An 8,712-nucleotide genomic window follows, 5' to 3' on the forward strand; every position below is an offset into this window, starting at 1 on the left:
TAATTCCCTTGGTTTGATGAAGTTGATCTTTGATTTCCCTTGAATTCTTGTAAAGAAGTGTGTGGAATATTTTAGAGGGTTAGAGAGAAGTGGAGAAGTGAGAAAATGAAATTAATGACTTGGCATCTTATTTTTATAATTGGAAAATCTGACCCGTCGGGAAAATATACGGACACTTATACGGTCCGTATAAGTAACCGTGAAATCGTCCCAACAACATCCCGTTTCTGTAATCATTATACGGAACATTATACGGTCCGTATAATTTTATACGGTCCGTATAACTCCATCAGTGATGGACCTCCACTGTAACAGTAATACGGACCATTATACGGACCGTATAATATTATACGGACCATATAAATGGTCGTATAATCCACTTTTTTTTTCGATCTTGTTCTCGTTGCTTCGTTGATCTCCAATCCTTATGGAACCTTCTTAGCACTTGTTTAATACTTCTTTAGCAATCTAAGGGGCATTATAACTCTTCCTCAAGACATTATTTATTCATCGTAAGCTCGGTACTTTACAAAACTCTTCTGAAACACTACGTATACTTCGCCTTTCTTAATGAACTTTCTTCTCTTGTTTCAAACGTCTTTGGAATCTTAATTAGAACCATTAAATACTACTTCTTACTTATAGAAACATCATATACTTCTCACACTACATTAGTCTAGCTACCATACGACGACATGAAATTCTCTGAGGTGTAACAGATACTCTTAACATGATGTGATATTGTCCGCTTTGGGCCAAGCCCGCACGGTTTTCCCCAAAAGGCCTCACATCATTAAGAGTATTCAAATCCTTATAAATAACTCCCTTTTCTTTTCAGCTATCAATGTGGTATTGGCCTTGTTTATGAACAAATGAACTAAGAACTACCCTTATTTTGTTTTGAAAGATTGCTACAGTGCATTTGATAGTTTTTGTCTTGTAATTTGTGTAGACTTTATGCATGAAATTTATGCAGTGTATATATGAACAAATAAAAACAGTGAAAGCAAAAAAAATTAGTGGAGCATTTTCTTATTGGTTAAACCGAAAACCGAACCGTTAAGGACCATAAACCGATAATGAATATCTTATTGGTTTGATTTTGGTTTAGCGTATTTACAAACCAAAATCCGATAAACCGAACCCACCGATAAGCACCCCTGATTAGAGTGGTATTGCTCTGTAATAAGGTTATTGTAGGGTTGTGCATTTAGTCCATTTTATCCTCATTTATACTGATTTTTTTCAACTCTTAGGTCTAATGAATTTCACTAAATTTTGAAACTCTAATACAACAAAGTTACACACACCAAACTATACATGCTAAGTAGGCATTTGGACATAAATTCTAATTTATTTATTTTTGATATTCAAAATTTGAATGAAGTTTGACTTGAAGATGAAGTTATGTTAATTATCATTTTGTACAAAGAATATTTGAAATATAGTTCGTGTTTAGATGTGTTTTTTTACCTCAAAAACATGAAAAATATGATTCATAATACCCCACAATTTTTTTTTAAAAAAATCTATCAAAACTACTCTAACTTGACTATACAAACAACCAAATTTGTTTATACAATTATTAGTGCTTAACTTGAATGAAATAATATAAACTTATAATTACAATAAATCGTTTTTCTTTTATTTTTACTGTAATTTATGATATAATGGATTAAAGTCCCTTGTTAAATTTAGAATTTTAGATTCCAAGAAGAAAATCACAAGCGGACTTTCTTCTGTAACATTAAAAATTATAAAATTGGTTGTTAGCTAAAAACTTGAAATTATTACTCTTATTTAATGAGAATATGAAATGGTATTTGAATTTGGGAAAACAATTAAAGAAGAGGGAGGGGAGGGGGGGGGGGATGAGATTGGTGCAGGGCCCACATCCGCTACATGTATTTTTGATAGATAGCTCAGATCATTTTAGTTTCCAGCTATAGATATGTGTTCTTACACTTAGTCCCTTCAAATAATGACCTTTTTCCAGGCATATAAAGTCCCCAAACATGGTGATATTTACGAAAGAGTATTTGTATAAATAATGAAATAAACCGAGAAAACAAGAGAAAAGTTACTACAGGACAAATGTCTCAAAGAACACGATAGGAGCTAAAAAGAAATGGAAAAATATATTTGGCACAACCACAAATGGCATAACTTCGCATAACTCCACCTTTTTAGGGGTGTTACTGTAATTCCACATGGCCTTTGAGGGTGTACCAATAAATTTCTCTTTTTTCTATTCCATTAATACCCTTCCTGAAAAGTTTGAGGGAAAAGTCAAAATAATTCAAATTTTACTCTCTCTTTCTTCAAGACCACAATTACTCTTTTCTTCCCAATAACATTCGACAAGAAAAAACGTGCAATACACCTATTCCAAGTACATATTTGCATGCCTTTTTTTTTTTTTTTTTTTTTTTTTTTTAAATACGACTCCAAAAATATCTTTATTGGATAAATCAGATAATTATCATATGCAACATATTGTTGAAATGTTGAAAAAATTCAAGCTCAATCCAATGGCTAAGGAATTTTTTCTTCCTTCTTATAATAATCGTGGTGGTAATCAGATGTTTCTCACTAACTTTGTACCGGCTAATAAGAATGATGGTTTTCAATATAACAGAAGGGTATAGATTTGGTTTTTTTTTTTTTTTTTTTGTTTTGGAAATTGATGTTTTTGCCTGTTTTGTTTTATGGGTCGATTCAAAATTGAATTAGTGCAAATTAACTAAGATTAGATTAGTATTGAGTAAAAAAAAATTGCAAAGTGTTGATTTAATTTTGTCAATTTAAAAAAAAATGTATGTAACAAGTAGTCAACACTATGGTTAGGACGAAAAAATGAATCAACTAGAACATAATCTAATCTAAAACCTAACGTTAAAGTTCTCTTTTCTCTCTACACGATGGCCTGAGGGCGTAACCATTGCTGCCACAGCTAGTTGATTTTAACTGAAACATTAAATTATCGCAATCTAGCTAAGATTAGATATAATTGAGTAATAATTAGCAAGTTTGATTTAATTCAATAACTTTAAAAAAAATAGCGGATGTAACATGTGTTCAACACTATGGTTGACTTTAATTGAAATATAGGATTGATTCAATTTAGCTAAGTATTATATAAGATTACGTAAAACAAGTTGATAACTATTGATTCAATTTCATCAATTTAAAAAAATAAAAAAATAAATTGGATGTAAGAGTTTGTCAACACTATGATTGACTTTAATTGAAACATTGAATTATCTCAACTTAGCTAAGTATTAGATAGAATTAAGTAGCAATTAGTAAATTTAGATCTAATTTAATCAATAAAATAGTGGATGTAACAAGTACTCAACACTATGATTGAAACATTGAATTGCTTCAATTCACCTAAGTATTATACAAGATTGAGTAACAATTAGCAGCTTTTGATTTAATTCTATCAATTTTAAAAGAAAAAAGTATATGTAATTAGTAGTCAGTACTATGGTTGACTTTAACTGAAACATTAAATTATCTCGATTAGTTAAGTATTAAATGGAAAAAAATTAACAATGAGCAACTTTAGATCTAATTCAATCAATTTTTTTTTTTTTAAAAAAGAGTGGATGTAACAGGTAGTCAACACTACGGTTGACTTTAATTGAAACAATGAATTATCTCAATTTAGCTGAGTATTAGATAGAATTGAGTAGCAATTAGTAAGTTTATAGCTAATTCAATCAATAAAACAGTGGATGTAACAAGTGGTCAATATTATGGTTGACTTTAATTGAAATATTGAATTGCTTCAATTTAGCTAAGTATGATATAGGATTGAATAACAATTAGCAACTTTTGATTTAATTCAATCATTTTTTTAAAAGTAGATGTAGCAAGTAGTCAATACTGTGGTTGATTTTAATTGAAACATAAAATTATCTCAATTAGTTAAGTATTAAATAGAATTGAGTAGCAATTAGCAAGTTTAGATCTAATTCAATCAATTTAAACAAAAAATAAAGGATGTAACAAGTAGTCAACACTATGGTCGACTTTCATTGAAACATTGAATTCCTTCCATTTAGCTAAGTATTATATAGGATTGAATAATAATTTGTAACTTCTGATTTAATTCAATCAATTTTTTTTTAAAAGTAGATGTAACAAATAGTCAATACTATAGTTGACTTTAATTGGAACATTGAATTATCTCAATTAGATAAGTATAAAATAAAATTGAGTAACAATGTCTAAGTTTAGATTTAATTCAATCAATTTAAACAAAAAATGTAGATGTAACAAGTAGTCAATACTATGGTTGATTTGAATTGAAATATTGAATTGCTTCAATTTAGCTAAGCATTATATAGGATTGATAGCAATTAACAACTCCTGATTTAATTCAATCAATTATTTTAATAAAAAAGTAGACGCAACAAGTAATCAATATATGGTTGACTTTAATTGAAAATTTGAATTATCTCAATTAGTCAAGTATTAAATAAAATTGAGTAACAATTGGCAAGTTTTGATCTAATTTAACAAATAAATAAAAAATAATGAATGTAACAAGTAGTCAACACTATGATTAACTTTAATTAAAACATAAAAATTATCTCAATTTAACTAATTATTAGATAGAATTGAGTAGTAATTAGTAAGTTCAGATCTAATTCAATCAATAATATAGTAGATGTAACAAGTAGTCAACACTATGGTGGACTTTAATTGAAACATTGAATTGCTTCAATTTAGCTAAGTATAGGATTGAGTAACAATTAGCAACTTTTTATTTAATTCAATCAATTAAAAAAAAGTAGATGTAACAAGTAGTCAATACTATCGTTGACTTTAATTGAAATATGAATTATCTCAATTAGTTAATTATTAAATAGAATTGAGTGACAATTAGCAAGTTTATATCTAATTGATTCAATTTAAACAAAAATAGTAGATGTAACGAGTAGTTAACACTATGATAATGGTTGACTTTGATTGGAATATTTAGTTATCTCAATTTAGGAAAGTATTAGATACGATTAACAATTAACAAGTTTTGAGTCAATTATTTTTTAAAAATATGGATGTAACATGTAACAAGTAGTCAACACTATGGTTGACTTTAATTGCAATATTAAATTATCTCAATTTAGTTAAGCATTAGATAGGATTGAATAACAATTAATAAGTTTTGATTTAGTTCATTTAAAAAAAAAAAAAAAAAGAATAGACGATGTAACAAGTAGTGTCTCTTTATAGACATTCGATAAAATTGAAACGATACAAAGAGACGTAACGAGTAGTCAACACTATGGTTGACTTTGATTGAAGTTGAATTATCTCAATTTAGCTAACCATCAGCCATTATTAAGAAAAAGTTTTTTCAAGTGTTGATTCAATTCAATCATCCTTTTTAAAAAAAATAAGTGGATATAACAAGTAGTCAGCACTATGATTGACTTTAATTGAAATGTTGAATTATCTTAGTTTTTCTAAGAGTTAGATAAATCGAAAAGTACCAATTACCAAGTTTTGATTTAATTCCATCATTATTTCTTTTAAAACTATGTAATAAGCAGTCAACACTAAGGTTGACTCTAATTGAAATATTAAATTATCTCAAATTAGCTAAGTATTAGATATGATTGAGTAACAATTATCGGCTTTTAATTTAATTCAATCAACTTTTTTTTTTATAAAAAAAAATAGTCACACTATTGTTGACTTTGAATTAAAGATTTATTCTAGCAAGAATTTAGATAAGTATTAGATATAAGTGAGGAACAATTAGCAGATTTTGATTTAATTTAATTAATTTAGAAAAAAAAGACATAAAACTGGATGAAACAATGTAATGACCCGTTTGGTCGTTATAGTCTTTCCGACATTTTCGCCCCTTTTCGAGCTTGGTTAGCTCACTATTGACCTGAGAGGACCGTTGACACACTTCCCGAGGTGTCTAGATTTGATTCGGATGACTTTTTGTGAAATATAGGCTTTAAGCGAAAAAGAGTTGACTCAAAGTTGACTTTTGGGTAAACGGACCTTTTTCGAAAATCCGTCGATTCCGAGAGGTCCGAATGGTCATTTAGAACTTGTGTGTATATCTGGTTTGGTTCCCAATGCAGTCGGATGCATTTTGGGACTCGGGTTGGGAAATTGGAATTGAGGTATTGGGGTTTGACTCGGTCAATAAGACCTCCATTGGAATTCCGTGGCCACAAGCGCGTTCGTAGCCTGTTTTTATGTGTGTCTGTGAATGTGGTTTGTGAGTAGATGGCCTCGGGAATTAGTCAGAAATTCGGGCTGAAGTGTGAAACTTGGAGAACTTTCTGATGTTTGGTGCCCGTTTTAGCGGCATCAGCACCGCGGCAGCGGTACCGCTAAAGCAGTCACCCTGCCGCTGGAGCTGTACTTGCCAATTGGGCATGACCACTGTAGCAGTCATGGCACAGCTGGAGCGGCCTTAGCGTCGCGGAAGCGGGTAACGGGCAGTGAGTTCATTAAATGAGGTGTTAAAAGCCCTTAGTCTATCATTTAATACCATTCCGAAATTTGAGCTCTTGGGAACTATTCTTAGGGATTATTGGTGAAGATTCTTGGTGGTAAGTCCACCTAACCTTCTTGCTAATTCATTTTCCTATTAATCTTAGAACCCCTTTTTCTTGTTAGTTCATTAGTAATGGAAGATTACAAAGGGGTTTTGATAGACTTTTTCTATTTAAGCTTATTAATGATGAAATTGATTGATTTTATGCTAGATTATGATGTATCTAAGGTTGTTAATCTTATATCTCCAATTATTAGTGTTGAATTCTTGAACCTAAGAGTCAGGGTTTATACCCAAAATTAGGGGTTTTGCTTGAATTTCGAAATTGGTGAACCTTTGAGTTAATTTAGCAATTAGTTAGTGGGTTTTGATAACCTAGCATTTAATTTCATATTTTACCCCCGAATTTCTCGTTTTGATCTGGGCCCCGTTTCTCCAAATTCTAGGGTTGGGTTTTTGACCTAAATTGAATGATAGAAATATAGGTATCCATCCTCATGATTTCTAATCTAGATTTCAAATATGCCTAAACTTTCTTGATCTTGAGGCTCAGCGGAAGGGGGGAAGCGAAGGAGTGATTGTTGGTGTTTTCATTGTTCGACCATTCAGGTAGGTTATGGCTTACCCTTGGTAAGACTTCGTGTAACGAAGCATATATTTAGATTATGTTGTCAGAGAAAGCATGTAAACCTTTAGGTATGAAGTTGAGTTGGATATTGTATTAGGTTGGGCCCTGTTGTGTGATTGGGGCTAGCCACCCCGTTGTGTTGTGATTGAGTTGTCCTATTGTTGTGGGCTTGATGCCGCATAGTGATAGTGGATATTGGAGACTATTGAAATATCTTATTCATGATATTATTGTGCCCCACTTGTTGGCATTTGATTTCGGGGATAGTGTTTTTATATGACTTGCGTAGTCTTTCATGATATTGTTGGCGTATCCATGTTTGGTACTTGTGATATTGATCTGATTATTCATGCTGACTCATACATCGCACGTATTCACATCTTTCATGATATATTATTGATACATTGTTGATACTTGATGAAACACTGTGATGAGCTGAGCTCAGTTTGCATGAGAGTGATGTGAGTAGTTCGATGTCCGATGGTTGTCCCGGAATCGTGGATTGTGTGATGTGAGAGTCCGATGTCCGATGATTGTCCCGGAATCATAGATAAGTGAGTACATGGACTTCGCGGGTCCCCCATGGGTTGTGCTACTGGGACGTCGATACTTCCGTCCAGAGGATATGTGTACACTGTATTGCATTGCATTGGCATTCTTACATCATTGCATTACATTGCATCTTGGCTTATACCTGGTGTTTTACTTGTGTTGTTGATTTTGAATTGGATATTTATATTGAGACTTGGCATACTGGGTTTTAGATGTTTCAACCTAGGTGATGATGAATACTTGTTTCTGATTGTGTTTGACTTATACTTGTTGATTTATCCGCCTATCTTGTTTTATTGTCTTAATTATGTTAGCTATACTTAGTCGGCCGATAATACCTACCAGCACTGTGGTTTTGTGCTGACCTGCACTTGCTACATTCTTTATGAATGCAGAGTTTCAGGTTGGATCTGCTCCCATCTCCCTTGGCTGATAGTTGCCATCAGTACAGCTTCGACTTTCCAGGGTGAGCACGTGATGTTCGCTGCCTTGAAGACTGCTCTTATTATGTCTTACTTTTCCATTGTTACACCTTTAAAAAAAAAAAAATTCTGTGTTACCGAGAGACGACTTAGTATGGGCTCGAGGGGAGAGTAAAGATATCCAAGGATTAGGGATGAAGATTCGTTATATATGTATAAGAATAACATATAGATGACGAGTGGAGGCCATATGGTGTAAGTTGGTTAATATGTTACTTGACAAATAGCCCTCGTAACCGTAAGTTAAGGTGGGGCCCACATGTCGGGATTTTATAAAGGGCATATGACAAGTTATATGAATAGTACATAGGAAGTTTAGCAAGTCTTAAGAGGGACACTTAAGCCAAATATGAGCATAAGTACTCCAAAAGGATGATTTAATGATACGTTTTCGGGTGATCTAGATTTACGAGGCCAACACACCATTATACGTTGAGAATTTGGGAAAACACAAAAACTGAAAGTTGTAGCTAATTGAAATACCTTTCCAACCATAGGTTGTGGGTCTTCATGCA

Source organism: Lycium ferocissimum, chromosome 3 (genome assembly GCF_029784015.1).
Source record: "Lycium ferocissimum isolate CSIRO_LF1 chromosome 3, AGI_CSIRO_Lferr_CH_V1, whole genome shotgun sequence".
Lineage (NCBI taxonomy): Eukaryota > Viridiplantae > Streptophyta > Magnoliopsida > Solanales > Solanaceae > Lycium > Lycium ferocissimum.